Here is an 18,029-nt window from a genome sequence, read left to right as displayed (position 1 = left end):
ACTTCGTCTCACACGAGTTGTCTTTTTCGGAGGTATGAAGACTATTGTTTGTTTTTGGCGGAGTTAATTGTGAGGCACAAGAGCGTGCACCAGGTGTGGAAACTGGTAATAGCAGCTTGAAGTTTAACATTGATTTGTTGTATGGAAGTTTCTAGCGCTAGAAATGCTGTGTCGTCTGTGTACTGAAAGGAATAAACGTTTTCTGGAAGCTGTGGCATGTCGGCAACGTATAGAAGGTATTGTAACGGCGAAAGAACTGATCCTTGAGGAACACTTGAAAGTAAGAAAATTGGATGAGAGAGATTGGAGTGAAATAATACGTTCGTTCGGCGGCCTTCTACGAAGTGCACGACCAGTCTGATGAATTCGATTGGGAGCCTTAGTTTGTGCAATTTGTAAATAAGTCCGTGGTGCCATACCTTATCGAAAGCCTTTTCCAGATCAAATAGTTCTAAATATGATGGTTTGATAGAATTATAGTTTTGCGCGATAAGACTGGTGAGGCTTAATAATGTATCATTGATGGAAAATGATGGTCGTAATCCTGCTTGTAAGTCTGGAAGGAGATGCCTGTCTGTGAGATGGAGATGAATCCTTTTTACTAGGATGCCTTTGAATATCTTACTAAAGGTAGAGGTAAGTTGTATTGTCCGGTAGGAACTGGCATCTTAAGGAGGTTTGTTGAGTTTAAGAAACATTAACGTTGTGGACACTTCCCAAGGTAGTGGAAAGAAGCCAGTACGTAAGATGAACATTCGCACCCTTACTACAAAAGTGCCACAACTCAAAAAAGTTAGTTTTGAGTAATTCGCATTTGAAAGTGTTGGTAATACATTCACTTTAATGTTATTCACTAGTGAAACTAGCGCTCTCGTGCAGCTAGGGCCATGATTCTTATATTGCCGGATAGACGGCAGGCTCACTAATTCGAATATATACATAACTTAAAATTGACAATTTTTGAGTTGTGGCAATAATGTAGTAAGGGTACGATATAAATATATTTGTAGATGCTAAGAGAAGAAGTAATGTGTGTGTATGTGATTGCATTCGGACCTGGGGAAGTGTTTCGTTTCTTCTGTAGAACAGACTGAATGTCTTGGACTGCAATAGAGGCTGAGACGGGTATATTGTTAGTTAAATGATGCTGAATGTTTGATCGTAGTGAAGGTAAAGAGAGGTTCAGGCGATCTGCTGTTTGTGGAGCATTTCTTGAAGTGTCAGAAATGTATATCCACTGGAGTTAATTTGCGAATATTTCCGAATCATTTTACACTGTTGATATTGAATGGCATCACATGCAGTTGTTGGGGCATGTCATCTCTGTTGTACTATTTTTCTTCATATTTGTTCTTAATAACCAAAAACAAATTAAAATATTGATTAAACAAGTTAGTCTAAAATTTTTAAGAAAAATTTCAACTGCAGCTTCGAAACCATTGACACTACAATTACCAAGCCACCTGCACTCGTATTGACAACACCATCTACAGTGTATTTTTCTTAAACTCACGGATTTCATTTGGGTCTAGAATTTCTAACTGAAAAGTCCGATTTTCATGCGATTCAGAGCAAATGACCAAAGAAGGATGGGAGATTTATGGGACTATGTGTACTGGTTTAAATTCATCTGGGGTAATATCGATCACGCCTCAAGAAAAACAGCAAATTTTTGCCAGTGTACCTTACAACTGGAATGAGGTTTTGGATTTTTTTAAAAAACGAAATTGCAGAATACAAATTAAGTGTTAGTCAGAACCCGATATTATCCCGGGTGAATTTAAACCGGTAAACATAGTCCCATAAATCTCCCATCCTTCCTTGATAAGTGTTAGTAGTAACACCCATAAATCACATCTGGATAGCTATAGAAGGTTTCTTGCCACAAACGACGGTGAGAGATTTCTTGGGCGACCTAAGGAGTCGATAACTGACATCTTCCACAACAGCCGCCTGTGGGGTCCGATGCGTCCCTGTCTCACTCAGAAGCGGTTCTGTTCCTTCCAATTTATTTACTAGCGACCACATTATGTTCCTGTCTTTGGTAGAACGTGAAGCAAATTTGTTTCTGAATGCCCTTTGCATAGCAACAACAAATTCCGTTCTCCAAAACTTTTAACGACAAACTCGTGTTGTTCCAAAGAATACACAATTCTCACTGTGCCCTGATCATACTCACACAGTAGCACAGAACAGTACAGGACAATTCCCAATACATCGGCCCAATTTCCTGCTTCTTCTTGACCTTTGTGAGGTTGGCATCTAACTAAAAAAAAAAAAAAAAAAAAAAAAAAAACTCAAATCTCCACACAGCACCACATGTTGTTCCAACTGTAAGATACACTGGGAAAAATTTGCTGTTTTTCTTGAGGCGTGGTCGATATTAACCCGGATGAATTTAAACCGGTAAACATAGTCCCATAAGCCTCCCATCCTTCCTTGATAATTTGCCACAAACCGCATGAAAATCGGATTTTAGTTAGAAATTCTAGACCCAAATTAAATCCGTGAGTTTTAAGAGAATCACCCTGTAGTATTTCCTTTCCAGCTATAAATCTTTCATTTGGATTAAATTTGTGGTAATATGCGTTAATTTCAGAGATATTGGCACTGATTGTTATAAAGTGCTGCAGCAACTATACGTAATACTTTTTTTTTAATCTATTACAACGCCATCTACAACGAATTGACGGAAATGCTTCATCTAAAGTTTCTTTTATTTATTGTTATGGCGCAATACCCAGTAACCTAGTATCAATAAATTCGGATCCGAAAGAAAAGAAAAAACAAAATCCACCATATATTCGGATCATTCTGATAGTTTTTTCTCGATGATCTACGGTTACGGCGCTGTCATTTGATATGCAAAAATGTTACCAAGACTTTTCGTAAGGCTTTTCAATACCTATTTATAGGTTTAGAAGCCTAAAATTACTATTAAAGGCTAATTTGTGGCCATAATTAAAGTTAAGAGTGATTTGTAGTTGTTAAACCCTCTCTATGTAGTCCCCACCCAGATTTACACATTTCTCCCAGCGCTCCTTCACTTTACGAATACCGTGATTGTAGAAGTATGCACATTGTGCTTTAAACCACTCTTTCATCTCATGAATGACGTCATCTGTATTGTCAAAATGGCACCCGATCAACTGATTCTTCATTTTGAGAAACAAGAATAAGTCACTGGGTGCGAGGTCGAAAGAATAAGGCGGATGCTGCATTACCAGGAAGCCACACTTCCTTGCTTTGTCGACAGCAACTTGAGATGAATGAACTGGTGCATTGTCAGGTAGGAGAAGAACGGTTTTCGAGAGCATGCCGCAGCGTTTCGGTTTCAGAGCATCGCGCAATTTGTCCAGGAGATTGCTGTAGTACTTCCCAGTTTAATTGCAAGCTAATCTGTGAATCCCAAGAAAATGGACAGCATGACCTTCCCCCTTGCCTTTTTTTGGGAGAGGGAAAATCGGCATGTTTCCACTTGCATGCTCATGGTTTTGGACTCCGAATCATACTGATATATCCACGTTTCATCCATGGTTACAAAAGGCCCGAAAAAATCCTCTTCATTCTCTTCTAACAGCGTCAACATCTGTTGGGAAAGATCATTCCGTGCTTGCTTCTGAAAAGGTGTCAGCAAAGGAGGAACTCAGTGCGTAGATGCCTTAGGCATGTGAAATTTGTTATGGATAATTTTCCACTCACTACCATAACTGAAACCAATCTCATTCATAATCATTTGGATGGTTACACGTCTGTCTTCGAGGATAAAACACTCCAGTTTCTTCACAATGGCCGCATCATCCGTCAGGGATGGTGTTCCAAGTCATAGGTCATCTGTGGGGGACATGATCAATTTGGAATTTCCTTTTGCACTTTACAATGGTGTCATAAGATGGATAGTTATCGCCATACACAACCTTCATCTCGTCATGAATTTGTTTGGGATTATTACCCTTCAAATGCAAGAACTTTATCACACTCCGAGCCTCAATCTTACCCATCTTGAACCTTGGTCACTTTGGGCACACCCTGTTAAAAATAACGATCATTAGGAGCTAATTTCCTGAACATCATGCACATAAAAACCAAACATAAAACTGACAAAATTTCATCATATCTTAATAATTTCCTGATGATAATTAAATTTTACGATACCCCCTCGTATGATACATTCAATTATGTGAAGATATTTTAACAAATAAGGTAAGCAGGAATTAACGAGAGTTTCCTGAGAAAACCCATGGGCATGATGTTGTCCACCACGAACCAGGAATCCCGCCCGATATACATAATGTTTCATGTTTTTTTTTTCAATATATTATTATACTCTTAATTTAATATGTATTTACATCTCAAACTCAGGGGAACATTTACCCTTTCCTACATTTCCAAAATGACCCCCTCTCCTGCTACTACCATAATGAAAAGCTTGATAATGATGTCAGTCATTATTATTTGCACTTTAATAGGTGGCATGTTTATTGTGCAGCATCAGTTATTAGATTTACCAAAAAAATCCATTTTTCTCAATTTTTTCAAATACTACGCATGAAGATTTAATCACCTATTTAGCTCGATTATACCTAACGATTGGATTCTGTTTTTTTTTTTTTTTTTTTTTTAATTAAATGCTAATATTATTGGACAGGTGCGCATCCGGAATTTTTTGTTGGTAGAGATCCAAAGATTTGGGAAAGGTAGCCAAATACACTCAGACCTATTTAATGTTGAAGCTATGTTCTTCTACATCTAAAAAGATTATAATTAATTAATTGATAATTACGGCCACCTATGTTCTCAGAAAACTTAACAGAACAAGATTATTTAAAAAAAAAAAATATGAAATGACGATGTAAAATCCAATCTTTAGGGCAGTGTTTTTCATTTTTTTCCCCTTTAGAGCACAATCTTTTGCGACACCTCTATATATGATATTTTTCCTAGATGGAAAAAAACAAACACATAAAAACACATTTTTAAAAAAAATAATAATGGAACGACCTAGGGCGCCGATTCTGGGAGGCCAAAGCTCCCCCAAAGCTCATGTCGGCCCCCTATTGTATTTATGAGTGTACAATATTTGGCGTAATTTGAGTGTAATTTACCTTAAAATCTTCATATATATACCTTCTGCATCTGAATGCCACCCACCCCTCAAATTTACACAAAAATCGGCGCCCTTGGGAACGACTATGAGATACAAACCTCACAAGCACGAGCTCATCCGTGGCTAAGCGGTTAGCGTACGCGCCTTTGGCGTGGGAGACCCGGATTCGATTCCCGGCGGGAGCTCATGTGCTTCGGATTCCACGTTAATCAGTAGGTCCACGTCTCATATAGCCTCGCTGCTGAACGGGACGTTAAACTCAAAATTAACTGAACTGAACTCAACAAACCTCACAAGCAAGTTACGTAAGACTCTTGAATAGAAACATATTAACAGAAAAGAAACTTATTACTCTTAAGCAGAAATATGAGAAAGATATATTAGCATCAGGAACATAAGAAGATATCAAACTTAAAACTGGTGAGATATTTGTTCCTGGCGATTTTTGTAAAGGATATGTATGCCTGGATGATCCCTTGACAGACACACTCTCATGCGCGGTGTTTCTTTCCAAAGAAAAATGAACAACGTAAACTTTCCACCTTTAAACTGGGAAGAAAAGTGTGAAATCAAGTCGACTGGCGATATGTTTTTCTTCTAAAGATAATTTCTTTGCGGGAGATCTTAGAAGATATTAAAAATCTCGCGACACACCAATGTGTCGCGACACAGCGGTTGAGGAACACTGCTCTAGGCTACATCAATCATTTCCCTGTTAAATAAGCATAGTTGTGTTAAGTGTGCAAATGGTAGCGTTACGAAGGTTTTTGCAAGGGAGAGTGTCTGGACTCGATGGACCCTCCGCCCTGATGTTGGAAAATTACAGAAGAAATATAAATATATATTTAAAGTTGTCGAAATGGCCACCAGAAGGTGTACACGACGTATGCGACTAGTCGTTTTATAATAATTGTATCATTTTTGGAGACTAAAAAGTTAAAAAAAATAAAAAATAAAAATAAAAAAAGAGACAGAGTATTCCGAAAGCAGACATTGTTGTTTTACTTGGAGTCATGCCCAATCAGACGTTGTTCCCAAAGTTTATAATTGACCCACGGAGTCGTCGGGTCTTCTTCTCTCCCTCCTCCCTTCAATTACAGTTTATCGTCATTTCTTCATCTTCTTCTTTTTATTCCCTCCACTTTGTAGTTGAGAAAACACAATTACATTATGAACTAAACGCACCAGTGATTTTCCAAAGGTATCACAAAAGACTCTCGCTGCCCTTATGGATAAACTGTTCCGGATTGTAGTTCCAAATAAGCCTGCTTCTTGCACACGACCGCTTTGAATTTCATTCAAGACACTCTCTCCCCCTCCCCCTTATTTTCAACTGGTTGTCGTAAAGTGGTTAGAATTTCCTGAAGGAAGATAACTTTTTTTTTGTTCTTAACTTTCTGTCTTCTCCCTCCCAATTATAGGTTTATAACAAGATAGTGTTCGCTAATTTGTTGTCGAACGACCAGAAGGAATTTGCCCATGTGAAACCATGTATGTGAGTTCAGAGAGCATATACACATGTCATAGAACTTTTTGACATGATACCTATAGATATATTAAGGCTCTCGTTCCATTATTGTATATGTATTACGAAATACCAATAGTAAGAATATTATTAGTATTACTCGTAGTAACTATTACTATTTCTACTTACTACCATGTGTCTATACTCCATTTCTCCAATTTCTTGAAAAACTTTTCTACAGGGTAGCCACTAAATCCCGCTACGCCTGGATTAATGCTAATGTAAGTTTTCCCGTTACTTCTTGATAAATGCTAATGTAAGTTTTCCAATTACCTCTTGATAAATGCTAACGTACGTTTTCCCATTACCTCTTGATAAATGCTAATGTAAGTTTTCCCGTTACCTCCTGATAAATGCTAATGTAAGTTTTCCCGTTACCTCTTGATAAATGCTAATGTAAGTTTTCCCGTTACCTACCCCCATACAAGAATTATGGGACGCAGACATGGATGAGAGAGTGGAGGCATGTCCGTAACTCTTTCAGACTCAATACCAAAAAGGCGGCAAAGTTATCTTTTCCGATGAGGGTGCAATTTACAGGAGTTCTCGCGCACGCAATGTGGTCTTTTGGCCCAGTCAGGCGTGGACAGCAGATACGTGTTTGGGCTGTTCTTTTTCGACGGTGTTGTAAATCACCAGCGATACCTGGACATGTTGCAGGACTAGTTGGTTACTTTCTTGAAGGAGCACGAAGTCAAAGAGACATGTCGGTTTCAGCATGATGAGGCATCTGCCCATTATACCCTCGCCGTACGCTAATAACTTACGGAAGTCTTTCCTAGGCGTTGGATTGGTCGTGGTAGTCCTGATTTGCTCGCACCACTTGCCTGGCCACCACAAAGCCCAGGTCTCACCAGCTGTGATAATGTGCTATGGGTGTTTATAAAGGGCATTGTTGCGCTAAACCGTTACGGTACCACTGCCGAACTGACAGAAGCTATGAAAAAAGCTTTCACTCAAGTTACACTTGCAATGCTTCGCAAAATGTAGCACAAAATCTGGCGGCGTATTATACTTTGTCAAGAGCGTTTGCGTTGATTGTAACAAGTCAAAATTTGCACTTGAATTTCGGTCTGTTGTGAACTTGAAACAATTACTGTCATGTTTGTGTACGTCATCTGTTGGTATAGCAAGACCCATGTTGGTACACGGGAAAATGTCAGAGCTCCTTCGTGACTAAGCGGTTAGCATACGCACCTTTGGCGTGGCAGACCTGGGTTCGATTCCTGGCGGGAGCTCATATGGTTCAGATTCCACGTTAATCAGTAGGTCCGGTATCATATAGCCTCGCTGCTGAAAGGGGCGTTAAACTCAAAATCATCTCAACTCAACGAGAAATTGTCTTTGTTACTTGGGGGAAGGGGCAGCTTAAAGTTATCATTCATATTTTTCAAGTGTATATGACATTGTTAATGAACCTAAGAATTAACAAAAGTAACATGACCTAAGGTTAAGGTGCCATATCTTTACATAAATGATCATCCTAGTATAAATTGTTCTAATCAACTCCCAGTTAGTGATGAGCGCAAGAGTCTTGCACAAGTACCGATACCACTTCATTTTTTTAAAGGATGTAAAAAGGAAGGGGAAGAATTATTACTTCTTTCATTGAACTTCTTGGCTTCATTAAAAATGTCACTGGAGTGAATGTGTTCCCAATCTGTGTGAGTCGATCTGCCCTTGTGGCATATAGCTACAGTAAGTCGTTTCCTGAATCGGTCCGCGTTTTCTGTAGTTATTACTCGTTTTCTAGCCACACACAAATGCCATGTTATTCCATGTGTTTTTTTTTTTTTTTTTTTGGACAAACACCGTTGGGTTTTTCTCGGGTTTTCCAATTTTCCTCCTGCTTTCTTCGTTCCACCATTTCGTTCATTTCTCATCATCACCGTCTCCCTCAGCTTCGGTGAATAATCGTGGGACGTTAAACTAGATATGTATTTCATTTCAAAACATACTAGTGGTGTTCTTCAAAAACTGAAGAGATATATAGTATTTAACATCGGTAATTCAGTATACCATAGGTTCCGACTACACTGCTACGAGGCTCAAGCATCCGTTGTACTCTTAAAATTAATATCGAAATAACATTTTCATGACATTGACAAAAACTTAGTGCATGTGACCGCAAGGTACAAACGACAAAGACCGTTGAGTCGTTTTCAATTTCAACTCAAACTATTCTTAAATGGCAAGAGCCTTGTTTATAAACATTATTATTTTAATTTTTCTTTCTCTTTTTTGGCCAATATTGCTAAACGTATCATCATCATCATCATCATATAATCTGCCATGATTGGCAAGTCACTTGCTGCAACTGAAAAGCTTCGATGTACGGTGGTTCTCAGCTAGTCTCTTCGTCTTGAAATAGCAATTTCCAGTTTTAATACCTTCCTTCAACTACGGTCTCCTTCCCCTCCTCCTTCTCTTTCCTTCCACCATACCCTCTAGCACATTCATCATGATAGAGTTCCTCCTCAGCCAATGTCCCAACCACTTTCTCTTCCTCCTCTTAATTACGTCTAAAATTATTTTCTCCCCTACTGCTAATATTTTTAATACCTTCTAATTCGTTTTCCATTCAACCTAGTTAATTTTCATCTTTTTCTTCATACCCACGTTTCGAAAGCCTATTTTTTTCATTGCTTTTGTGCCTCCAATTTTTTTTCATGTTTCTGTCGCATAGGGTACATATTGGAATCAGTAAAACAAAATCTCAATATTTAATTGGAAGTTTGTTCAATACAAAGATTAGGTTGAAAAGAAAAAAACTCTGATGCCTTTAGTGTGTAAAACTAATTTTGCAATCCATGATATTTCAGTAATCTATGCCGTTCTAATTTTCTGTGGTAAGCTTCTCTCAGGGGTAGCCTTCCCAGTTTGGGAACCAGTGGAGTATTGGATCTGTTAAAAAAATATAAAAAGATTGGTGATAGGAGTATTGGTGATTTGAGTGATTGGAGTATTAGTGATTTATCTTATAAGTAGTGAAACGTGGCGCCCATTGAAGAAGAAATAAAGATCATTGCTTATGTTGTACACTATCATCATACTTACATGAAGGTAAACTATATTACATTTAGAAACTTAGATTTTATTTCCGTCACTATTGGCGCATTGTAGAATTTATTATCCCTTATATCCAGAGTAAAATTTACCTGTGAAAAGCTTGAGATATCTTAAAACCAAGACTTGCAAGACTCTTGCAAGAAAGACCAAGACCAAGACCAAGACTAGGTGTGGAAGACCAAGACCAAGACAACACCAAGTGTTCCAGTGCAAGACCAAGACCAAGACTGGGTGTGCAAGACCAAGACCAAAACCAACACCAAGTGTTCCAATGCAAGACCAAGACCAAGACTAGGTGTGCAAGACCAAAACCAAGTGTTCTAGTGCAAGACCAAGACCAAGACCAAGACCACCCGGGTCTTGGTCTTGGTCTTGCATTTGCTCATCACTACTCCCAGTGGCGGATCTAGCCAGGGCCGGGGGCCGAGCCCTCCAGTTTTTTGAGTGATAAAAGTAATTGAAGCTATTATTTATATATTTATGAAAACTCATGATATACCTAGCATAGTCTGAGTTCTGGCTGCCACCTCCACACAGTTTTTACCTTCTGGATCCGCCACTGTTGTTTGGACCACAAAGCGATTTTCTTTGGCAAATTCTTCTTCACACTTACAATATGAAATATGTTGATATAAAAACACGACGATTTGTTAGTGGAGTACAGTAATGATTCCAGAAATAATCTGGGAAGAAATCATTCCCTTCTCTTCCCCCCCCCCTTCCGTGCAACAAAATCACCCCAGGAAACAGGGGCGTAAACAAGGGCCCCTCAGACCCTGCATTGCGGGAGGCCCCAAACCATCGGGGGCTCCAAATCGTGAAGTGGGGCGTAGACAAGGTACTACACTCCACACTGTCTGCGGGGGGACACAAGCCTTTAGTAACGCCAATGCCAGAGCATATCTCAAGTCGTGCTCAATGTGGATTACCAGTATTTTTCGCAGTATTGCTTTAACTCTTTGCCTGCTGAAAATCCTCCCGGAAGAAAATCTGAAATCCTTACTGATATAGTGCTATGAAAGCAATTCTCTCGCAGAAGCATAGTAAAAATCAAAAGTCGCTAATATAATAGGGTTCTCATGGTACTAAGAAATAATAATGCAAACAAAGCAAAATAATTGTTGTACTAATGGCTCTTCTTGATAAACTGCTATGTACAGTAAATATTGTAGAGTGGCTGAATGTTTCATTGAGTTTTATTATAGTAACAACCATGTCGAAAAAAGTAATTTCATTAAAAAGGGGGAAAAAAGTATATTTTACAGAACACAAAACAAGATTATTACTAGAACAATTTAAATAGGGAAAACTAAACTAATTTAAATATCACAATAATTATTTTTTTTTTTTAGTAACATGGCGTTGATTGGAAAATATATTCCGAGATTTTATGCTCTTCAGGATAAATAGAATCTCTTCTTAGAACATGTTAACAGCTCAGATTAAATAACCAGGAAATTCATATTATTTATTGAAGTAAGAGATAAAAATAATTGATAAATGAATTCGCGTATCATATACTGTTCATTTCAGATCTAAAACAATTACAACTTTTATATTATATTTCTTTTTTTTTTTTTTTTTAAAAAAAAAAAAGAATTATGCAATCAGTTAACATAATTAATTGCATTGCATATTAAAGAATACCCATATTTATAGTTATATAGTCTTTACCCTGCTGCTATTACTGGATTGAAAACTTATTGGCTAAAACCTACTCTTAATGAAATCCAGTCAATTTGCATACTAACAAGATATTCAAATCGCGTTACTTTAAAAACAAAAATTATTGAAATGATAACTAATTCTGATAACGAGAAATCAATAGAAAAATAACTGTTTTAGGGAATTAGGAATTAGATTTTTGGGCTTTCGGCATCTATGTCTACGTTAGTTCGTCACGTATGAGGGATTACGTTCATCAGCGTTCACACTACCGAGGAAAGGGAAAGAAGAAAGGATTGGGGAAGGAAGGAAGCGGCCTGGGACGTATATGTTAGGTACCATCCCGGCATTTGCCTGTTGTGAATGAAGAAAACCAAGGAAAACCTCTCACTCAGGATGGCTTGCCCGAAAAACCTTTCACACATTTTCGACCGAGTGTCCCCACCGGGAATCGAACCCGAGACGCTGGCATCAAAGACGAGAGTGCTAGCGACCACGCTACGTGGAGCCATTGAATGAGTTTTAATAGGTAATAAAATGATGTCCAACAAAACTTGATGTTTGCGAACGAGACTTAAAGAAAAACAATCTTTATATCAAAGTAACTTAAACTGCTGTACACAGAAAAATCCGTTCTCCTGACAGCAGTATATTGTACAAATATACGGTATCCTCTTGCTTCCTACAGAAATCAGTACGGAGCATACGTTATCCGTATGCTACATAGGCACTGCCCTTAGATGTTACATCATGCCGTTGTAGGATGTCTGACACCTAACAGTTTTCCGTATATCACATGCATATACTTCGGTTACCTTCGTCAGCTATATGTTATATACGTCCATTTGTATGTGAGATCCTGACCGCCTACATTGTTTCATACGGAAAGTACGTTATAGATGGAACACTTATACAGAAAGTATTATAAAACACGCGTTTTTAGTTATATGTCTGCTGTACGTTAAGTCCAAAAACTATAGGAATTACGCATGTAACCTATCTTTTTAAGTATGCCACCTACATTTTTTTTTTCAGTGTAGTGTTTCGTAACTTAAAATAATGGTATTTGTTTACTATTGGAATAAGTGATTGTGGGAGATAGCTTATTGTTATACTCGGTAGTAGGATAATACTATTTTTGATGCATTTTTGATAATTTAATGAAGATAGTTACATAAAGAAAAGGTTATGACAATAATATGTAGTACATAAGAAAAGTCATGACAATAATATAGAAATTACAGAATTAACAAAAAATGCCTGTCATGAAGGAAGACCTCCACGCACGAACTTCTTATGCGTTGTTTCTCAGTATAATTAATAAGTACTTACAGAAGGTTGTAGCGGTACAGGCTGAGGTCCATCCTGATGAGGTTCTGATGGTTGACTCTAAGTTGTCGTGACTGATGGAGCGACTGTCAAAGGACTGCCCAAAAATACCCCTTTGTTTACCATTTCTATGGTTTATATATCCTGCTTTTTTTGACTTTTCACCTGTATGCAGTTTCTTATTTTGTTATTGTATTTGGACATTTTCACTTTCATTTTTAGTTTTCATTTTCTTGAAAGTTCGTTTACGGAACCTCATCCTGTTTGTTTCTTTTGTCTTTAATTTTAGAAGTTTTTAATATACATTGAACATTTGAAATTATATTACAGTAGTATTAGTACATAAACCTATTACTTTAAATTAATTGATGGTGCGATATTGTTGTAGATAGGCATCGCAAGGGGCAAAATTGATGAAAAAATACGATTTGAATTTTACAATCCTATTCATCTACAAGATGAAATGAAATGAAATAAAATCTTTTAGTTTAACGTCCCACGATTATGATCTTTCAAGTAACGGTGTGAATGGTGATGGAAACATTGTTGTAATAAAAAAGTGGGATGAAACAGGAATATCCCCCCCCAAGAAAACACGGAAACGATGTTGTTTCCTATAAGCTTAATTGACCAGGAATCGAACCAGGGACCTTAAGCATGTAACGATAACTTGTAGAAATATGTAGTGTATATATGTTATTAAGGATAATGGTCCGTATCTTATGATATCATTTCCTATTCCTATGGTCTGTGTGGTATGGTATCTTTTTGTGGTCAAACACGTAGAAACTTTTTTTCTGGATAGTTCTTGAGATAGCGGGAGAGGAAACCATAATGGATGTATGTCAGTTCATTTATAACGAAGGTTAATTATAAATTATAGTAAGTTAAATGCAGAAAATCCACGAAAAATACAGTAGTTCAAATAAATTCGATTTCTTGTGTTAACATTTGAAAAATTGGTATATGAAATGCTTTCGAAGTATTTTCGTGATTTTAATATAACGAATTAAGGGCTATTATACTGTACAGGGTGGCCCAAAAGTAGGTATACAGTACCGTACTTATTGTTATCCATCAGGTAGACTTAGTTTCTTTATTATTTGTTCTTCGTCTTTTTACTTATATCTTAAGCTCTTTATTATTTGTTCTTCGTCTTTTTACTTATATCTTAAGCTTTTCCGAGCTTAAGATGTAAGTAAAAAGGCATTAAGAGCAAATAAACCCATAAACCCTTGATCAATGCAGGGATGTATACCTACTTTTGAGCCACCCTGTATAACCTAAAACATTATACGTACCAGAGGTAAGCGTTTTACCGCTGAGCCAACATGCCTCCTTGCCATCTACATAGAAAATTAGAAATACAGAGACGCATCCACGCCGGAGGTCTATCGGATCCGTCCTCCCTCCAAACTTCGCAGCTTGATACGCATGTGTTCATTTCTTAATAATATTATACACTTTTAGCAGAGAAATATAGGTAGCATAAATATTTGATCTTACACTTTCTACGCCCTTTCTTTTCTGTTAAAAAATAATCTACATCTATCATTTTTTTCTGAGAATATAGGTGACTGTACTTGACAATTACTTACACGTTCCAGAAATGTCGGGTCAATTTGATGTTTCCTTTTTAATATACCATTTTTAATATCCAGCCCAATATTTTAAATGTTCGATGTATTGCATTAATTCAACGTATTGAAAAGCAGATAAAGTACCTGCTGCCAAAAAGATTCCTTTTTGAAAAGTCACTTGTATTGACATGTTATTAGATAAAAAATTAAGTCCTATTACGACTTAATTTTTTATCTAATTTATTTTTTATTACATTGCAAGTTATCAAACACTTTTTAAAAAGGTAAAACATAAGAAAATAAAAAAAGTGGTCCTCTTTAAATAAATATTCTGAAGAATACATGTTATGCTCTCCTCTCTCCTTTCCTATACCCTTTAACTTCAATATTTCTATGAGGTTAAAATAAAAGCTAAAGAAAAAAAAAGGTAAGCTAAAGGACTGGAAACTTGAACGGTCTGTTGTATTAATAACATTTCGAGAAGGACTCTTATCTTCAGCTACCCATTAGTGACAAGTGACTGCAGAGAACAAATAATAAAAAAAAGAGCATCAAATGAGGCTTCAAAAGAAGAATGAGAGAGAGAGAGAGAGAGAGAATGTATGTGTATACAAGAGGGCAGATGGAGAATATGGTAGCCCTTCTAGTTGGAATATCGAATGTCAAGGTTTTGAGTTCTGCTCCTATACAGTGAAGGATAACAAATTTCTCTCTAACAGCTTTCTACCTATCTGTTACCTACTTGTCTGTAAATGTTTTCGTGAAGTCTTGAGTGTTGGCTAGAGTTGACTACGAAACAGAAAATGAGGGTGTCCCGTCTCCAAGAAGTGTCGTCCAAGTGTCTCGTCTCGAAAAGTGTATCTGTTTTCATTGGAGAAATTCTCTCTCATCTCGGAAAGTATACCTTTCGATTGAAGAAATTCTGTTATCTCGGAAAGTGCATATGTTTCCATTGAGGAAATTCTGTCTTATCTCGGAAAGTGCATATGTTTCCATTGAAGAACTTCTGTCTTATCTCGGAAAGTGCATATGTTTCCATTGGAGAAATTCTGTCTCGTCTCGAGAAGTGTATATGTTTCCACTGAAGAAACTCTGACTCCTCTCGGAAAGTACATATTTTTTTCCATTGGAGAAACCCAGTCTCGTCTCGGAAAATACACATGTTTCTATTGGAGAAACTGTCTCTTCTCGGAAAGTGTATATGTTTCCATTGAAGAAACTTTGTCTCGTCTCGGAAAGTGTATATATTTCCGTTGTAAAAATTTTCTTGTCTCCTCTCGTGGGTAATTCTAAATATTGTCAACAACTAATTATCTCACTTATAACATAAAAGTCAAAACTATATAGCTAAAACTCTGAACTAGTTTAGGGTAACTATTATTGAAGAAAAGGAAAACGAAAGAAAATTTAAGAATTACGATGGAAGCATTAAGGAAGAAAGGAGTATACTTTATGTTTGAATGAAAAGTTAAGAAGAAACCTCATAGAATGTTTCACTTGAACTAATGTACTCTATCAAGCAGAAAAATTGGACCCTTCTCAAAAGTGAAGAAATAGAGTGGCTTCTGAAGTGCTGACTTTTGAAATATAGGAAAACAACAGAAAAAATTGGCTGCGTTGAATAGAAAACGAATCGGAAATGAAAATGAAATGAAATCTTTTAGTTTAACATCCCACAACAATGCCCTTTAAACTTAAGCTTAAGGAAGACGGATAATTAAGGCAAGGAATGATGATGATGATGATGATGATGATGGAAGAATTGGTGAAATGAGAATGTGGGAGGAAACGCCGAGGAAAACCCACGAACACGGTGTTGTCCACCACAAACTTACTTTATCAGGAATTGAACCAGGGTCCCCATCCACCAGAGCTAACCGCTATACCAATGAGCCACCGTGGACTTTGTGTAATACTAGCAGGACGACAGTACGTATGGCTAACGACACATGCACTAAAATTATCATTAACTCTTACAGTTTATTTTTTTTGTTTAACTGAAAATATTACTCAAATACATAATTTATAATAATCGATAAACTATATTGAGCTCAACAAAATGAGATCCTTGAGATAAACCTCTCATGCGTAGTTTCCGAGTAAATCGTAAAAACGTACTTGTGAGGTGCCGAAAAGTATCATTCGTTATCACTAATACCTGATAGTTTAATTCTGCTAGGAGTCATTGTTATATGTTTCGTTCGTTGTCACTAATACTTGACAGTTTTAATTCTGCTAGGAGTAATTTTATTTGTTTCGTTCATTGTCACTAAACCTCGACAGTTTTAATTCTGCTAGGAATAATTGTTATTTGTTTCGTTCATTGTCATTAATACTTGACAGTTTTAATACTGCTAGGAGTAATCGTTATATGTTTCGTTCGTTGTCACTAATACTTGACAGTTTTAATTCTGCTAAAAGTAATTGTAATTTGTTTCGTTCGTTGTCACTAATACCTGACAGTTTTAAGTTTTCTATGAATAATTGTTATTCTTTATAGTAGTCACAATACTTGAAAGTTTCTATCGTTATAGGAGAAATTGTTATTTGTTTCGTTCGTTGTCACTAATACTTGATAATTTTAATTCTTCTAGGAGTAATAATTTGTTTCGTTCGTTGTCACTAATACTTCACAGTTTTAATTCTGGTAGGAAAAATTGTTATTTGTCTGGTTCGTTTTCACTAACACTCGAAAGTTTTAATTCTGCTAGGGGTAGTTGTTATTTGTTTGTTGTTACTGATACGTGATAGTTTTAATTCTGCTACGAGAAATTATTTGTTTGGTTTGTTGTAACTAATACCTCACACACTAACTCTGCTAAGAGTAATTTTATTTGTTTCGTTTGTTGCCACTTAAACTTAACAGTTTTAATTCTGCTAGGAAGAAATTGTTATTTGTTTCGTTCGCTGTCACAAATATTTAACAAGTAATTATTTCTTTTGTTCCTTGTCATTAATAACTGACAGTTTCAATTCCTGTAGGAGTAATTGTTGTTTGTTTCCTTCGTTGTCACTAATACTTGACAGTTTTAATTCTTCTAGGCGTAATTATTTGTTTTGTTCGATGTCACTAATACTTGACAGTTTTAATTCTGCTAGGAATAATGTTATTTGTTTCGTTCGTTGTCACTAATACTTGACAGTTTTAATTTTTCTAGGAGTAATTGTTATTTGTTTCGTTTGTTGTCACTAGTACTTGACAGTTTTAATACTGCTAGATGTAAGTTTTACTTGTTTTGTTGGTTGTCACTAATACTTGACAATTTTAATTCCCTTAGTAGTAATTGTTATTTGTTTCCATCGTTGTCACTAACACTTGACAGTTTTAATTCTTCTAGGAGTAATTATTTCTTTTGCTCGTCGTCAGTAATACCTGACAGTTCCAATTCCTCTAGGAGTAATTGCTATTTGTTTTGTTCGTTCTCACTGATACTTGACACTTTTAATTCTTCTAGGCGTAATTATTTGTTTTGTTCGATCTCACTAATACTTAACAATTATAATACTTCTGCAAGTAATTGTTATTTGTTTTGTTCGTTGTCACTAATACTTGACAGTTTTAATTCTGCTAGGTGTAAGTTTTACTTGTTTTGTTGGTTGTCACTAATACTTGACAATTTTAATTCTCCTAGTAGTAATTGTTATTTGTTTCCATCGTTGTCACTAATACTTGACACTTTTAATTCTTCTAGGCGTAATTATTTGTTTTGTTCGATCTCACTAATACTTAACAGTTATAATACTTCTGCAAGTA

Source organism: Thermobia domestica, chromosome 1 (assembly GCF_964235325.1).
Source record: "Thermobia domestica chromosome 1, izTheDome1.hap1.1, whole genome shotgun sequence".
Taxonomy (NCBI): Eukaryota; Metazoa; Arthropoda; class Insecta; order Zygentoma; family Lepismatidae; genus Thermobia; species Thermobia domestica.
The sequence above is the reverse complement of the archived record's forward strand: the minus strand, read 5'-3'. Positions refer to the sequence as shown.